This window comes from Scyliorhinus canicula, chromosome 17 (genome assembly GCF_902713615.1).
Source record: "Scyliorhinus canicula chromosome 17, sScyCan1.1, whole genome shotgun sequence".
In the NCBI taxonomy this organism is placed as follows: domain Eukaryota; kingdom Metazoa; phylum Chordata; class Chondrichthyes; order Carcharhiniformes; family Scyliorhinidae; genus Scyliorhinus; species Scyliorhinus canicula.
In genome coordinates, this window is record NC_052162.1 from 65,665,974 (window position 1) to 65,684,417 (window position 18,444).

General features: G+C 44.5%; 1 long non-coding RNA gene across 1 annotated transcript; it reads left to right on the forward strand.

Moving 5' to 3' along the window:
- Positions 1-867: 867 nt before the first annotated feature.
- LOC119951767 lies at positions 868-16,471 on the forward strand. Its single transcript, XR_005457675.1, has 3 exons — positions 868-1,445; positions 2,171-2,260; positions 16,252-16,471. It is a non-coding gene; the product is annotated as an uncharacterized LOC119951767 (long non-coding RNA).
- Positions 16,472-18,444: the final 1,973 nt, after the last annotated feature.

The following is an 18,444-nucleotide window of genomic DNA, read 5'->3' on the forward strand; positions in this document are numbered from 1 at the left end:
TAGTGCAATAGTTATTATATTTTGACACCTCAGGAAGTTCAATTCAAATTCCGTATGGGGCGACACGGTAGCACAGTGGTTAGCATAGTTGTTTCACAGCTCCAGGGTCCCAGGTTCAATTCCAGGTTTGGGTCACTGTCTGTGCGGAGTCTGCACGTTCTCCCCTTGCATGCATGGGTTGCCTTTGGGTGCTCCGGTTTCCTCCAACAGTCCACAAATGTGCAGGTTAGGTGGCTTGGCTATGCTAAATTGCCCTTGGTGTCCCAAACAAATGTTAGGTGGGATTATGGGGATAGGGTGGAGATGTGGGCTTCGGTAGGGTGCTCTTTCCAAAGGCTGGTGCAGACTTGATGGGCTGAATGGCCCCCTTCTGCACTGTAAATTCTATGAAGTTGTTAAATTAAATTGAATAAGATTGGGTATTTTGCAAACTAGGACAAGAAAATTGCAGGGTAACTGTACAAAGTTTTGAATTTCCTAGTCAAAACTGGAGAGTCCTCTGGTGGAAAGTCACAACCTGAAATTGAACTCTTGCTTTTCTCCCTCCACAGGTCTGCTGAGTATTTTCAAAATGCTCTGTTTATTTCAGATTTCCAGCATCAGCGGTATTTTGCCTTTGAAGTTGTCTCCACCTTTCTCATGAGGCTTAGCAATATGCAAAGCCAGCCTTGATGGTATACTGCATACGAGATGAGTATTTCATTTAAATCGAAACGGTGCTTACTGTGGAAACAACCATTTAAGAAGTCCTTAAGAAAGCAACAGTTTAAGAAAGTTAAATACTGATATAGAAATTAAAACCACAAGAAAAGTATGAACAAAATATGTAAGAATAACATAAAACAGGTTGCCATAAGTGTCACACCATGAACATGCTTTCATTTTTCAGACTCTACAACCTTGAAACCAGATGGCTTAGATTAGACGATGTCAAACAAAAGCACATTATCAATCGTGATCACCCAGCCCTTTTGGATACTTGCAGAACTCTTGTATGACAGGAGTATTTAAACTTTGATACTGTTGTTCAAATATAATTTTGGAGTATTTATTTTAAAAGCATTATCTTTACTATAAGAAAAGTTGCATTTATTTACTGGTCTTCAGACATGCCAAAGAGCTTTACAACATAATGAGTACTTTTGCATGTAGCTGCGGTCTTATTTTAGGAAATGCAGCACCTAATATGTTCACAGCAAGGTCCCAGTGAGATTGAACTGCATATCATGAGAAAGCTTCTGGAGTATGAGCTTCTGCATGTAAATACTGAAGATGGGACACGGGTGCAATCCTTGTGCTTTTAATTTCTATATCAGTATTTAACTTTCTTAAACTGTTGCTTTCTTAAGGACTGCTTATTTGGCCTTGGAAGAAAAGCCTAGAGATAGCTGCAGGTGATGAATTTCCCGAATGTAACAGGGAAAATCGAATCATAAAGAGACAAGGTGAACTTTAGAGGAAAGATATTAATTGCATATATTACATAGGTAATATTATTACATATTGTTGATGTTATTACATTATGTTATTACATAGGTAAATGAGTCAATTTGCACACACAAGATCCGACATACTACAATAAGATGAAATAACAGCTATTCTGTTTTTGTGATGGTATAAGTGTGATATTAATATTGGCCAGAAAGAACTCCGTTCTTCAAATATTACTGTGGGAGAGATGAATGTGTATTTGAAAGGTAATTGTCTTGTTATGCTCCAGGTGTAGCATAAGCGGCTTCCTTGTGGTGCACTCGACCAAAGGAAGGATCAGACGTGGAGATAACTTCAACACGTTTATTAAACTATATACACTTCTATAACTTGGGTTCGACACTACTGTTAATCTTACTATAGCTACTCAGACTGACTAACCAGACTGCTACAATCCATATGGTGGGAGTGATATCAAATCAACCGTGTCTCTACTCACTGACTGTCTGCACTGGAAAGAGGCAGATCATGTGTGTGGTGTCCTTTATATGTGAGTTGGTGTAATGCCCTCCTGTGGTCATGTCACCTCTGTGTGTATCGTGAATGCCCATCGGTCATGTCCTATCTAACTGATCTATTGGTTGAGTGTGTGTGTGTGTGTGTGTGTGATGTTTCTGGTGCTCCCTCTAGTATCGCGTTAGTCTACATGTATTTACATTAACCCCTTGTGTATTTACAGTGATGCACATCACCACAGTAATGAGGACATTAAAAAGGGAAATGCTGGAGATATGGCTGCAACTGAGTTGAGAGTTGGTTCTTTGAAGGGGTAAGTGTTCACAATGGTTTTTGAAACATGCAGGGTGTAGTAATCCACGGGAGGCAGGAGTTCCGTCACCACACCAATATTTATTTACAATAACGATATTACAGGAGCAGCTACAAACAGTGCTGCTAGCAGTCCAGTCAACTTAAGACTGGACTCACAAAGCCTACACAGGTGATTATATGGGCCCCCTCAATGAGCTATCACTGAGGGAGCTCATACTCCAATTGGCCAACCAATAAAGCCAATTAGAGTCCATTACACCCCTCCCCCCCCCCCCCCCCTAAGGTCCGAGGAATTCCTGCCAGCTGGCATTCCTCTGAGCTTCTTCCTGCTCCTCATGTCTGGGTCTGTCACCTCTGTGTCGTCCGCCGGGTCGTTCTCCAAAGTGGGCGGGGTGTACCTTATAGGTGCCCGTCTTTTCCTTGATGACCTCCTTGGAAGTTGTTCTTCCTCCTCCTCGGGGAGAGGTGTCGCGGCGGCCTCGTCGAGTGTGTCCATCTCCGACTCTGATGACTGGATGACGGGGTCTGGAGAAATTGCTCGGGGCTGGGTATCCTTTCCGTCTGGGCTATCCCAGCTTGAGGCGGTCCTGCTTTGCCTGCCTCCAGGTGTGGTTCTGCTGCCCTTATTTGGTCTAGGTGTTTCTTCAGCACCTTACCTCCTATTGCAACCTCATAGGATATGGGCCCTGTTTGGGACTCTACCGTGCCTTTGACCCACGTTGGTCCATTCCCATAATTCTTGACCCAAACCGGTGCCCCCACCTGGAAATGTCTCTGCTGCCGACTATTATCATGCCCCCTGTGTTGGGCCTCCTGTTGTTTCTCCACTTTCCCCGTTAAATTTGGGAAAAGGAGACTCAGCCTCGTTCGCAGCCGCCTTCCCATTCCTCGTTCACAGCCGCCTTCCCATTAAGAGTTCAGCTGGTGGTATGCCCGTTGTGGAATGCGGTGTGGTCCTGTAATCAAACAGCCAGCGGGAGAGCTTTGTGTCTATTGACGCTGCCGGCTGCTTCTTGAGTCCCGCTTTAAGTGTCTGGACTGCTCTCTCTGCCAGGCCGTTGGTCGCTGGATGGTAAGGGGCCGTTTTGATGTGACGGACTCCGTTTTCCTTCAGGAATTTTCCAAATTCCCCAATTGTGAATGCCGTTCCGTTGTCCGACACCAATACCTACGGAAGTCCATGTGTTGCAAACGAGGCCCTGAGCTTTTCAATTGTCGATGCTGTGCTTGCCGTGTTTACCCGGTGGACGTCCAACCATTTGGAGTGGGCGTCCACTATCACCAAAAACATTGAGCCCATGAAAGGGCCGGCGTGGTCAATATGCAGGCGGGTCCACGGTCTGCCTGGCCATTCCCACGGGTGCAATGGCGCCGCTGGTGGCACTCTTTGCCCCTGTTGGCACTCCTGGCACCGACGTACCAAGGCTGCTATGTCTGTGTCCGAACCTGGCCACCAAACGTAGCTTCGAGCTAGCATCTTCATTTTAGACACCCCTGGGTGTCCGTGATGGAACTCAGTTAAGATTGCCTGACGGCCCTGAGCTGGGACGATTACCCGGGCTCCCCATAATAGGATACCGTCTTCTACGGTTATTTGGTCCCTTCTGCTCCAGTATGGGTGCATCTGGGGCTCCACTGGTCATTCCAGTTCCCCTGTTAGCAGTAAATGCTTCATCTTGGCTAAAACTGGGTCTTTTTGCGTCCACAACCGAATATGTTGTGCGTCTACTGGTAGGGTGTCCAAAAGATTTAGTCATTACTGTCTCCTCTACTATTGGTATTTGCGGCGGAGTGTCCGGGAGGGGAAGTCTGCTCAAAGCATCTGCATGTGCTACTCGCGTTCCTGGTCTGTGCTCCAGAACGTATCTATATGCCGCCAGTAGCAACGCCCAGTGTTGGATTCTAGCTGATGCAATCGGGGGTATTGACTTGTCTTCTTTTAATAACACTAATAACGGCTTATGGTCCGTCACTATGGTGAATGTCCGCCCGTACAGATACTGGTGAAATTTCTTTACTGCGAATATCACCGCCAGTCCTTCCTTCTCAATTTGGGCGTACTTCCTCTCAGCCATCGCCAAGGTCCTCTAAGCATAGGCTATTGGCCGTTCTTCCCCATTCCTTCCTCTATGGGCTAAGACGGCTCCTACCCCGTAGGGGGATGCATCACAAGTGACCACCAACTCCTTCCTTGGGTCATAATTCTCTAGGACATTTTCGGATAACAGCTGTTCCTTAATGTCCCTAAATGCTCGGTTTTGGTGGGTGGACCATTTCCATTCTTGCCCCTTTTTTAGTAGCTGGTGGAGGGGTTCTAGGATGGACGCCCTATTTTCAATAAATTTTCCATAATAGGTTACCAACCCTAGAAATGATCGTAACTCCTGGACCGTGGTGGGAGCTGGGGCTTCTTTTATTGCCCTTACTCTGTCTTCTAATGGATGTAAGCCTGACTCGTCTACTTTTATATCCCAGGTACGTCACTTGTGGGGCCAGAAAAACACATTTTTCCCTTTTTAGCCGTACGCCTGCCTTTGCGAAACGCCTGAGCACTTCCTCCAGGTTCCTTAAGTGTTCCCTGTTTGTCCTACCCGTGATTAAGACATCGTCCAAATAAATCGCCACCTGCGGTAGTCCCTGCAGAATATTTTCCATCGCACGCTGGAATATAGCGCAGGCTGATGACACTCCAAAAGGTAGCCTAGTATAACGAAAAAGGCCCTTCAGGGTGTTGATTGTAGCGAGCTTCTGGGAGCCCTTATCCAGTTTTAACTGCAGGTAGGCGTGGCTCATGTCTAGTTTCGTGAACAAAAGCCCACCTGCCAATTTGGCATATAGGTCGTCTATTTTCGGGATTGGGTATTTGTCCAGCAGTGCGTATTTGTTTACTGTCTGTTTGAAATCTCCACAGAGACGTATCGAGCCGTCTGGCTTCAAAACTGGTACCACTGGCGCTGCCCATTCCGAGAACTGTACTGGTCTGATAATGCCGTCGCGCCGTAACCTTTCTATTTCGTCATCTACTTTCTTCCTTAATGCAAAAGGTACCAGCCTGGCCTTACAAAATTTTGGAAGGGCTTCTGGGTCCACGTGCAAAGTTGCTTTGGCGCCTATGATTTCCCCCAAACCTTCCTGGAAGACCTCCGGGTATTTTTGGAGTACCCCACTCAACTGCCCGCTTCCACTCTGGAAAATTTTCATCCAATTTAATTTTAGGTCTTTCAGCCAGTTCCGTCCAATTAAGCTCGGTCCGGAGCCCTCTACTATCGTCAACGGTAATCTGAGCAATTGTTTCTCATATTCCACAGGTACACGAGTCGTGCCTAGAACTTCCAGGGGTTCCCCCGTGTAGGTTTTAAGTTTCGTCAATGTTTTTGTTAGGGTTAGTGGCTGGAGTCCATCTTTGATTTTTCTAAATGCTGCCACTCCCATTACTGATACGGCCGCACCCGTGTCTATTTCCACTATTGTCAGCCTCCCATTCACCCGTGGGGTAATCCTAATGGGTTCTGCTTTCTTTGTTGTAATATTATATAATTGTTCCCCTTCGGAGGAGGATGGGGTGTCTAAGTTGTGTACTTCCTTGCGTCCCCACCTGCTATTCCTCTTTTGCCACCTCCTTCTAGAGTTTCTGTCGTTGTTACCCCACTCTGTCTGGTGCCAGAAACGGTCCTTCTCTGTTGGGGGAGCCTCAGCCGGTACTTCCCTCTGTCTCCAGTTAGTCCTGGCAGACTTGGGGGCAGTTCTGGGGTTTTCCTTTTTCCCCTCTTCCTCAGGTTTTTCCTGAGAGCAGCTATCTGGTAGCAGGACCCGTTGTGGTAGTCCCTCTCACAGGTATCTACCTCCATTGGCGTGCCCTGTAGTTCCTGCGCCCCACTTGCTGCCTTTTCTAGGGACAGTGCGAGCTGTAACGCCTGCCTGCAGTCTAGCTCCGTTTCCGCCAACTGGCGTTTCTGTATTGTGAGGTAGTTTATATCACACACTAATCGGTCCCGAAGCATTTCATTTAGCGTCGGGCCGAACTCACATTTTTCCCCCAGCCTTCTCAGGCGGGTCAAGAAATTCGTGACTGACTCCCTGTCTTCCCGCTTCGCTGTGTAGAATCTGTACCTACGCAAAATGAGGGGTGGTTTTGGGTTATAGTGCTCTTTCACCAATTCCGTTACTTCTTGGAAAGTTTTTGTGTCCGGCGCATCAGGATACGTCAGACTACGTATAATGGCCAAAGCAGAGGGTCCGCATGCCGACAGCAGGATAAGCCGTCTCCTTTTGTCTGTCAGTATATCATTTGCCCGGAAGAAGTAACACATTCTCTCCACATACTGGGACCAGAACTCAATAGCCGGGTCGAATGCCTCTAACCTCCCAAAAAACGGCATTTTTAAAATGGCAAGGCTTACCCTCCGAGTGCGGCAGCTGGCCTCGGCAAAATTCGTAGTTTACCTCGTCGCCACTGTAGTAATCCACGGGAGGCAGGAGTTCCGTCACCACACCAATATTTATTTACAATAACGATATTACAGGAGCAGCTACAAACAGTGCTGCTAGCAGTCCAGTCAACTTAAGACTGCTCACAAAGCCTACACAGGTGATTATATGGGCCCCCTCAATGAGCTATCATTGAGGGAGCTCATACTCCAATTGGCCAACCAATAAAGCCAATTGGAGTTCATTACACAGTGGCTGTGTCAGAACAAAAGTAAGTAACTGAAAACATAATCAAAGCATAGGAAATGAAGTAATCAGGAGGTGGAATGAAAGATAGTCGAAGAAACAGTTGAAAAGTATCATGGACCTTGAGGTAATACTTCAAAAATAAATATTTAGACATGATAATCAATGGATTGATTGTGAGTCTACCCTTCAGATGAGATAATTAGATAACATTCCAGATGGGTCTGTCGTCATAAATTGTCTCTCTCTTCTCCTCATCTCTCACAGGTATTGGCTTCTTGCTCAGATGCAATCTAGAACAGGGAGTCATGGTTTTTGGATAATGGGAGGAGATTTAAAATAGAGATGAGGAAAAATTACTTCTCTCAAAGGGTCGTGAATCTGTGGAATCCTGACCCCAGAGTGTGGTGGATTCTGGGACATTGACTAAGTTTAAGGAGCAGGTAGACAGATTTTTAATTAATGGGTTGAAGGGATATGGAGAACAAGCAGTTGAGGCCGAGAGGAGATCAGCCATTGAATGGCGGAGCAGGCTTGAGGGGCTGAATTTCCTACATTTGCTCCTAGTTCTTGTGTTCTCATACATTTCAATTGTTTCTAATATTTCAGCTATGTGCTCACTGTGTGAACTTTAACTACGAATATTTATGAATTATGGATAGAATATTTGCTGACAAGTAGAATATCATAGAATTTACAGTGCAGAAGGAGGTCATCTGGCCCATCAGTCTGCACCGACCCTCGGAAACAGCACCCCACTTATCCCCACACTTCCACCCTAACCCAGTAACCCCACGTAAACTTTTTGGAAGCTAAGGGCAATTTAGCATAGCCAATCCACCTAACCTGCATGTCTTTGGACTGTGGGAGGAAACCGGAGCACCCAGAGGAAACCCACGCAGACACTGGGAGAACGTGCAGACTCCCCACAGACAGTGACCCAAGCTGGGAATCGACCCTAGGACGCAGGAGCTGTGAAGCAACAGTGCTAAGCACTGTGCTACTGTGCCTCCCAAATATAGTAGAACCTAAAACTGGAGTACTGAATCCAATTTTAGACTTCCTACCACTGCCATGCCTACAAATAGCAAATTTGACAGGAAACCGACTTTAAAGATTATGTCTTAAACCATTCGGAGCTCTGGGAAACTCCTGAAATTTCATGCTCAACACAATGTGAAAGTCGGCCAGTGCACTGAGAACAAGGACAACTGGAAGCTGGCTGGTGCTGCCTAAATTGTCCAAGTCACACATTGTACTGTGTGGGTTAAATATGGGACACAAAAGGAGCATTATGTTTATCTGGTATTGTCCATTTTTACCAGAAGTAGAGGAGTTATCTCACGAGAGGACAAAGTTAACCTACGACACAATGTGGTTTCTGTCAGGGTATATACAAGGCTGCAACCAGCCAATACCACAGGTGGAAGAAGGATAACACATTGCTGTTTGAATTATCATAACACCTTACTTGAACCATGACTCCACATTTATTACAAGGTCACATGGGTTACGTGGCAATCTTTGCTCCTTGCGAGCAGAAAATTGGTGGTGGTGGGGGGGTTCTTATGTTTGTTATTGATTTTTTTGGCTTGTTGTTTTCTTGTATTGATTGATTTACTGTTGTTGTTTCTATTTTTGTATTTTATAAACTGAAAAAAGTTAATAAAAATATATTCTTAAAGAGGAATGCTGAAGATAAGAAAATGTATATATCCACAAATTAATCTGTTTGATGACAGAGAATAAAAGGAACACCTAAAAATTGTACATGGCATTCCATACTTTATTTATGGAATTACCACCATTATGTTGTTCTTACACTAGCAAAAAACAGAGATTAAACCTGGAACAATTCTGGTATGTACAGCTCACTCACTGAACCTGATCTATCAGAGGATCTTTGTATGTAAGATACAAGGGCTGAGGAACTCACAGAGACTATAGGAATGTGTATCTTGCATCAATAGCAAATGCAGCCTGCCTCAGAAGAATTTGTCTAACTGTTTAAAAAGTATTCCTTACTCCCAGAATAGGTCATGTGCTGTAACAAGCAGGCAATGAAGTTGGAATATCTGGAACAAAAAACAGACTTACAGAGCTGTTACTGTATTTTAGTGGGGCAGATGTAATTTCAGCAGGAACATTTGAATGGGCAACATTGAAAAATATATCTGAGGTTGGCAAAAGAGCCAGAGAAATGGAAGGACAGCTACAGTTACACAGAATCCCAGAGCTGATGCTGAGAGGTATATAGCAAATGTGGATTGCCATCTTTGAGTAAGTGGGGTAGCCTCCCTAGAAATGTCCAGACTAGACAGCCTGGGATCAGGAGAAAATGACAGAATAGATGAACAGGTGTAAGGTGATCATCTGCACAGATAAAGAAAATGGTTTAAGGCATCGGAGATACTTGCTAAGACAAATATTGTTGCTCCATGTCTGTGGCATTGCTCCAACTCTATAGCGTTTCACCATGTCTGTGGCATCGCTACAACATACCACAGAGGTGCAGCTGAACCTTGACCTTCAGTGTGTGACCATTATTTGGGAAAACCGTAATATTTCTCACAAGGCAGTCCATGTTCTTGCAATCAAACTGCAGGGGAGGCGAGGCAGTGGCATAATGCTATTGTCATTGGATTAGTAATCTAGGGACCCAGCACAATGCTCTGGTTGAGGGACCTGAGTTCAAATCCCACTACAGCAAATGGTGAAATTAGAATTCAATTACAATCTGGCATTAAAAGTTTAATGATGATCATGAAACCATCGTCGATTGTTATTAAAAAAAAAAGCATCTCGTTCACTAATGTCCTTTAGGGAAGGAAATCTGCTGTCCTTCCCTGGTGTGACCAACCTATGACTCCAGATCCACAGCAATGTGTTTGATTATTAAAATGCCCTCTGAAATGCACTCGGTTGAAGGGAAATTAGGGTTGAGCAATAAACTCTGGCCCACATCCCATGAATGATTGTTTTTTAAAGCTGCTTTTTAAAGGAGTAATTGATTTTCATAGGAGGAATGTGGAACTGAGATTATGATGGAGTGGCCAGGTCAACGGATATGTGTATTGCGCACTGCTTAAGGTGGAATGATTTTACTTTTTAATTGTATTGCTTTTTAGATGGTGCTGAATTGGTCTTTGGTGTGCTGTTCTTTGTTGTGGTGTTCTTTTGTTTGAGCTAGTATGACAAGGACTCTGAAACCAAATATTTATGTTGAGCTAATATGAGGTTGAAGCTGGTAAATGTGGACAGCTGAATGTGTGATTGTGTGACAGGACTAGTGAACATAGCCTAAAAAGCAGAGGCAGATCTTTCATAAGTGACCGTGCAAAGGGTGTAGAACTTTCAAACTCTCTTTTGGAAATAGCAGCTGATGCTAAGTTAAAAGTTAATTTTGAATCTTAGATTGACAGATTACTGTTAACCAAATATATTAAGGGATATGGAACAAAAACAGGTATGCGGAGTTGGGTCACAGATCAGTCATGATCTCTGAAAGGCAAAACAGGTTTGAGAGGTTAAATGAACAACTCCTATTCCAATGAAGATACTTAGTGTGGTTAGAATCGGGGTACCTGAACAGACGTCGGAATGTGGCGACTAGGGTATTTTCACAGGAACTTCATTACAGTGTTAATGTAAGCCTACTGGTGACACTAATAAAGATTATAAAATGCACTGCCTGAGAGAGTGGTACAGGAAGACAGTAGGATGGCACGGTAGCACAATGGTTAGCACTGCTGTCTCAGAGTTTGGGGCCCAGGTTCGATTCTAGCCTTTGATGACTGTCTGTGGAGTTTGCACTTTATCCCTTGTCTGCGTGGGTTTTCTCCCAGAGTCCAAAGATGTGGGACGAGATTCTCTGCAAATGTGGAGAATCGTAAAGGCTGCCGTGGGACAGGCTGTGACCCACGGCAGCCTTCACGCCCACTTCCGGGGCCGATTCTCCCACCCGGGCGGGGCTAGGAGCGCGGCCCTGTGCGTCAAGGCCGCACGTCAAGCGTCACGCCGGCTGACGCGGCCGATGACATCAGTCGCGCATGCGCAGGTTGGACAACGCCAACCCGCACATGCGCAGTTGGCATCTTTTCCCTCAGCCGCCCCGCAAGACATGGCGGCTTGATCTTGCGGGCGGCGGAGGGAAAAGAGTGCGTCCGTTACGGACGCATGGCCCCTCTTGGCACGGCCGTGGTACGGCCGAGCCAATCGGGCCCCCAGATGCCCCAAACGGGCATCTGGCGCCCGTTTCACGACGGCAGCAAGCAGGTATGTTTGCTGGCGTGTTGAAACGGGCGTGAAGGCCCGGCCGCTCGGCCCATTGGCCTCAGAGAATCGCCGTTCGCCGTAAAAAATGGCGAGCGGCGATTCATGGCGTGGGTCGGGCGTGGGGGGGGGGGAGAATAGAGGGAGGGCGTCAAAAATGTCGGGAGGCCCTCCCGCTATTCTACCACCCGACGTGGGGGCGGAGAATCGCGCCCGTGCTGTTTGGGTGGATTGGCTATGCTAAATTGCCCTTTAGTGACAAAAGATGTGCAGGTTAGGTGGGGTTACGGGGATAGGGCGGGCGAGTGGGCCTGGGTGGGGTGCTCTTTCAGAGGATCCATGTAGACTCGATGGGCCAAATGGCCTCCTTCTGCACTGTAGGGATTCTATGTTCTTGATTCAATTGTGGCTTTCAAAAGGGAATTGATAAGGACTAGAGAAACACAATTTGCAGCATTACAGGGAAGTGACAGCAGAGTGGGACAAGTTGAAGGCTATTGGAGAGAGCTGACATGGATTCAAAGGGCCGAATAGTCTCCTTCTGTGCTGTATCCATTCTATCATTCATGGTTCTTCCATACTATTAGGAAAACCTGCAGTGGTGCCACCTAGAGGCATCAGAGAAATGGTAATGCCCACATAAGAATGCCTGACCTACATAACATTTATTTCCTTTTTACAACAATGGTGAATCTGTTTGAAATGCTCTCAAAGTCACATGATACTGTGTCATTCTCATTATAAAGGCTGTTTTCTTTGTTGCTGAAGGCACTATTTAAAGAAAGTTGTTTTAATTCTACAAAATGTATCAATCTGAATTTGACTTTTAAGTACTATGCTTTTTAATTACAGTGTGACCTCAGTTGATAAGGTTAGGTACAAATACAGAATTATTTTCTGAATGTAATAGGCAAGATATAAAATTTATTCCGGAGAATGGTTCCTTTCCGAGAAAATCACTATGTAGAATATGTGGTTTTATTCAAGTCAAGCTGGAGTGGAATCTTTCTTTTATTACCTGGGTTTCAGAAAGTATATTTGGTGGGCACAGTATAATTACTTCACTGTTATTTTTCTGGGAGTACGAATTCAGTTCCCACACTGCCTATCACTTGCTTTGGACATTTGAGTTTCTGAGATATTGGGATTGTGAATGGAGTACTGTGTCGAAACAATCTTCCTCAAATTAGAAATAAAAACAAGACTAACATTGAGTCTTGGTTTATAGCACAGCTAGCTAGTCACAGATGTTTTCCCAACTGGGGTAAGGACATTTTGGTCTGCTGCTTGAAAGGTAAACTTGAACAATAAGCATTTAAGTAACTCATAGGCAAAATGGCATTAAATGGAAATCTAAAGTATATAAGCCCAGCATCAAGATTTACAACAAAAACAGAAAATACTGGACAATCTCAGCAAGTCTGACAGTATCTATGGAGAGAGAGAAGGGAGCTAATGTTTTGAGTCTGGATGACTCATTGTCAAAACTAGCTTTGACAAGCTGCCTGCTTCCAGCTCTATTCCATATTTTTTTGCAGGTCTCACAAGATGGCCACATTATCATGCGACCTGTACAACAATGTCAACTCATTTTCTATACAAGGCAAATGGGAATTCCATTACAATTATCTGAAGTCTTTTTATTTCTGGTAGTGATGAAAATGGGTCAAGGATGTTCACACTTTACAGTGGCTTATTAGTTAGTATCTTTATGTTTGGAGAAAAGCCATCAAGTCAATGAGTTTGTGTTTACTCTTTGGAAGATTCGTTGAATTTTAAATATATACATCTGGAGGAATGCATCCTTGTCTCCTCAGGAGGCTAAAGAAAGATTATTGAAATCTACACTGATGTCTGGAGCCATCTTGAGAATAGTCTTTAAACTCAGACCAAAGTCTATTTTTAAATTTGACCTTCAAATACAGTTTTCAAAAAATCTGGAATATCATAATATGCACTGTTAACACTAAAAAAAGGGCTATTTTAGACTGCACCGGGGGATTAGGCAGGGATGCCCCCTCTCCCCGTTGCTGTTCGCTCTGGCCATTGAGCCACTGGCTATGGCGTTAAGAGCTTCCAGGGGCTGGAAGGGGCTGTTCCGAGGTGGGGTGGAACACAGGGTCCCGCTATACGCCGACGACCTGCTCTTGTACGTTTCCGACTCATTAGAGGGGATGGGAGAGATCATGAGGATTTTATGGGAATTTGGCCGTTTCTCGGGATACAAATTGAACATGGGGAGAAACGAGATGTTTATGATCCAGGCGGCGGCGGCGGGGGGGGGGGGGGGGGGGGGCAGGGCAGGGCAGGAGAGGAGACTGGGAGCGCTGTTGTTCAGAGTGGTGGGAGGTAGTCTCCGTTATTTAGGGATCAAGGTGGCACGAGACTGGGGGCTGTTACATAAACTAAACTTGACCAGGTTAGTGGAACAAATGAAAGAGGACTTCCGAAGGTGGGATATGCTCCTGTTATCACTGGCGGAGAGGGTACAGGCAGTGAAAATGACGGTCCTCCCGAGAGTCCCGTTTGTTTTTCAGTGCCTCCCCATCTTTATCTCAAAGGCCTTTTCCAAGCGGGTAAATAAGGTGATCTCCAGTTTTATGTGGGCGGGTAAAACCCCGCGAGTGAAGAAGGTGATGCTGGAGCGTGGCCGGGAGCGAGGGTGGGCTGGCGCTGCCGAACTTTAGCAACTATTACTGGGTGACAAATATAGCCATGATTAGGAAGTGGGTAGTGGGGGAAGGGTCGGTGTGGGAGCGAGTAGAGGCAGTATCTTGTAAGGACACGAGTTTGGGGGCATTGATCACGGCACTTCTGCCGGTCTCGCCCGGTGGTAGTGGCGGCCCTGAGAGTCTGGGGGCAGTGGAGCAAACATGTGAGAGGAGAGGCAGCGTCAGTTTGGGCTCCAATCTGTAGCAACCATCGGTTTGCCCCAGGGAGACTGGATGGAGGGTTTCGGGGGTGGCAGAGAGCAGGGATTGGGAGGATGGGAGATTTGTTTATAGGTGGGAACTTCCCCGGTTTGAGGGAGTTAGAGGAGAAGTTTGAGATGACGGGAGGGAATGGGTTTAGGTACTTGCAGATTTGGGACTTCTTTACAAAATAGAGTAATTTCCAGAGTATGGGTGGGAGAGGGGAAGACCTCATATCTATAATGAACACATGGAGTCAGAGGAAGTGCAGACAGAGGAGCTAAAGCACACATGGGAGGAGGAGTTGGGGGAGAGATAGAGGCAGGTCTCTGGGCAGATGCGTTAAGCAGGGTCATCACGTCCACATTATGCGCCAAGCTCAGCCTGATACAATTTGATGTCGTTCACCGGGCGCACATGACGGTGGCCCAGATGAGCAAGTTTTTTGGGATAGAAGACACGCGTGTAAGTACGGGAGGGCCAGCGAACCATGTCCACATGTTCTGGACATGTTCGAAACTTAGGGGATTTTGGCAGGGATTTGCAGATGTCATGTCCATGGTGTTAAAAACGAGGGTGGCACCGAGTCCAGGGGTGTCGATTTTCAGGGTGTCGGGGGACCCGGGAGTCCAGGGGGTGAGATAGGCCTTTGCCTTGGCCTTTGCCTCCCTGGTAGCCCGGAGACGGATACTGTTAGCATAGAGGGACTCAAAGCCCCCGAAATCAGAGACCTGGGTCAATGACATGGCTGACTTCCTCAGTCTTGAGAAAATCAAGTTTGCCCTGAGAGGGTCAATGCTGGGGTTCATCCGGAGGTGGCAGCCGTTTGACGAAATTAACTGTCAGCAGATGGGGGGGGGGGGGGTAGTCTAGATTACTGTTCTAGAAGGGTGGGACCTGTGAGGGAGGTAGAGTGTCTTTGCACTATGTTTATATATGGTTTACTGTTACTGTTATAAAATCACAAATGCCTTAATAAAATATTTTACAAAAAAAACACCAAAACAATAGACATATTACCGAAGTCTTGCATTCATCATGACAAATGCAACAGTTCCAAACTTTAAACAATCTCAACAATTTATCCTACAGGAGAGAAGGTTGTAGACTAGTTGGGAGGTCAACTCCAGCTGAGGCATTGCCAAAGAGAAAACAATAGAGGCTATAGGTCCTCATGTTCACAGCAATGCTATAAAGTACAAGGCTTGAACATATATCTTTTGTTTGCAAGCTTCTAGCAGTGTGACTGGCTTACATTATGAGCTTGACCGATTATCTTAAATTGGTTGGTACATTCAGGGTTGTTCAGCAAGTACTGCCCAATCACAAAGTCACAATGAACAGCAGATGTTTTGTTTTGGTTTTGCTAACATGGGCTGACAAAGTGCACTGTGTAAATTGGCCTTTATGAACAACTGAAAGAACATGCTGTTTTATTTTATCAATCGCTGGGACATACGGCTGACACACCCGGCATCGCACTGGCACTGAAATCCATACGTTGCTGAATTGTGTGTAGGCATAATGTCTCTTTGGGCTGATGGCAGCTTCGTGGTGATGGAAAATACCACTCACTTAGCCACTGCATAGTAGCAGCATGAAAAGGCTTGTTAACCTGTTGTTCAAACCTTTGGGAGACTCTGCGAACTGGGTCTGCAGGGTTGAGGTGTCACTGATTTTATGTCTTTCCTCCAAAACGAAAGGCACTAACTGACAAGCCACTGTAAAGTGTGAGCTTCTTTTACCCCTTTGATCACTACAAGGGGTAAAGGGACTTCAAATAACAGCAAAGGAATTGGTGGAAGGGGGTGGGAACATTGGTTCTAGTGGTGGTTGCAGGATGTGAAAAAGTGTTAACTGAGGGAAATGATGGTCTGATTGATCAGTTGAAATCCAAAGGTTACTGTTAATGTAAAAGTTGTCTTTGAGAAATGTAGCAATTTTACATTGAAAATGCAGGATAGAAACAGACCATTCAGCCCAAATGTTCCATGTTAATGCTGTATTCCATTCCTCCAACACTCGTGATGTAAACATTTGGATTACTTCCTCCATTTTTTTCTTTTTTCTTATCAGTTACATGTGAAGGAATATTGCAAATACTTAAGTTACAAAGCTTCTATGATTACAGGGTAAATTTTCATCATCACCGCCTGCACACAGCTCTGATAGAGCCGAAGTACCAACCTTTATGGACACAACCAATTTGGGAAGTAATGCAATGATACTTGGACAACTTCTATAAAGGTTGGGTGATCCAATCTGCTTAATTACCACTGTATTCCTACTTGCATGTCACGGGCTTATAAATCAGGATTATTGTCAGCATATAAACTCTTTCAGTGCCCTTGGCAAACTGTTCTTGTTCTTTGAATTGTACACACAGTCACTGGCTACTGGAGATTACTTATCTGTGAGATACAGGGTGCCAATTTCTTGTGTTTCACGTAGCAACACTGTGGCAATGTTCTTCAGAAACAGACTTGGTTTTGCTTTAACTGGTGCAGAGAGGAAATCAAGGTCAGGAATTGAACATGAAGCAACACAGACAGATGGAGATACAAGTGTAGATACCAAGAAAAATACACCACTGAGAGTTGAAGATTGCGAAGCCTTAAGTATTTATATCATCAAAGCAAGCATTTCCACTGGCATTCGAGAGAATGTGAGTGAGTGTGTCATACAAGCTGATCACACAGAATCACATCTGGTCAGACTCTCTGATTTAGGTGGTGATGGGGTATGGAAGGAGGACGGGAGATCGGGGTCCAAACAAATATTCTCCAATCTCACAAACTTCCAATAGTAGATTACAACATAGCTCAAGGCACCAATTAGTTTCATGGAACATGAAAGCGTTTCACAACATTCCCTCTCACCGAGAGTTGAACTAAACAACTAGAGAAAGGGACTGGGAGGAAATCGGCTGATATATGGCCACAGATTTTAAGTTAATTGGGCAGAAAGAAAGAAAAATGAAATTGAGAACCAAACGGTATCACTAATAACTTAAAATGTTCCCTCAAATTGCTCAACATGCCAACCCAAAATCTTTCACCCAAAATCCACCTGTCCATTTTCTCATCAGTAAATTTAATTTCTAATGTCCAAAATAAGAGCTCAAACAAAATTTTTAAAAATATATAAAATTACACATCTTACAATATATTATAAATTTTATTAATTGACCTGACATATTTGTGTCAATGTTTTCATTATTATTTTACTTGCCGGTCTTAATCTATCCCAAAAACTTGGATTTATGTGACATTTTTGCCCAGACCTGTGATACTGTGGGCTGAATTTGGGTGTGTAATAGAAGGATCTGGTACATATAGGGTTAATGGGGGATTGAGTACAGTGTTGCCAATATATGGTTGTAAGAGAACACATGACATGACCTAGGAGTAGTGTGGTCTTGAACAGAGCCACGTGCAGATCTAAACATGGAGACATGCCCTACCTTGTATCCTTTACTGTATATTTGTAAACAGTTCTGGGAGTCCATAAAGACTGCAAAGACGTCCTCAAACCTACCGAGATGTATTCAACATCCAGCAACAGGTTTGAGTAATCTGACAATGCCACCAATGCAGTCAGCTGCCCAAATGTAATATTTTTCTGACTAGAAAATATGGCTATTCTAAAGCAATGGAAGGTTTGTCAAGTGTGACATTACCCTATTGACCCTGAAGAATGGTGGCTGATCTAAACAAATTATAAAAACTATTTTAGATTAGTCAGGGCCCCCAAGTTGAGCTAGAGAAAAAGAAAGCCAAGTAAAGAGAAAGACAATTTCTTTTTTTAAAGAGTTGCACGAAGATCGTGATTTTTTTAAAGACCCTCAGCAATATCCTAGCAATTAGATAAATGTCATACACAACTACCCCAAATCATTTACTTGCTTGGCTTTGATGAAATAAATTTCAAATACACCTAATATTTAACAAGTTTGAATCTGTGTTTTTCAGATTAGTAATTGTGTGTGAAAGGCTTCTCATGTTACCCATTTGATGCACTAATCTCATCAGTAAAGCCTGAAGAGCTTTTTTTCTTCTTTGTTACTGCAGTGTGTAGTATCATACTGTACCATAGACAATATTCAATACAGTAAGTAAATTGCACAAGATATGAAATGATATATTTGCGATTGAGTTTATTCCTGTTGCCACAAGAGCTCATACAAATTACACATACTCCCACACAGTGGATGAAAATGTAACAATGATACTGTATGTGCAGTAACAAGACTTGCATTTATTTAGTGCTTTCCACGACCACAGGATATCACAAAGCTCTGTACGGCTCATAAAGTATTTTTGTG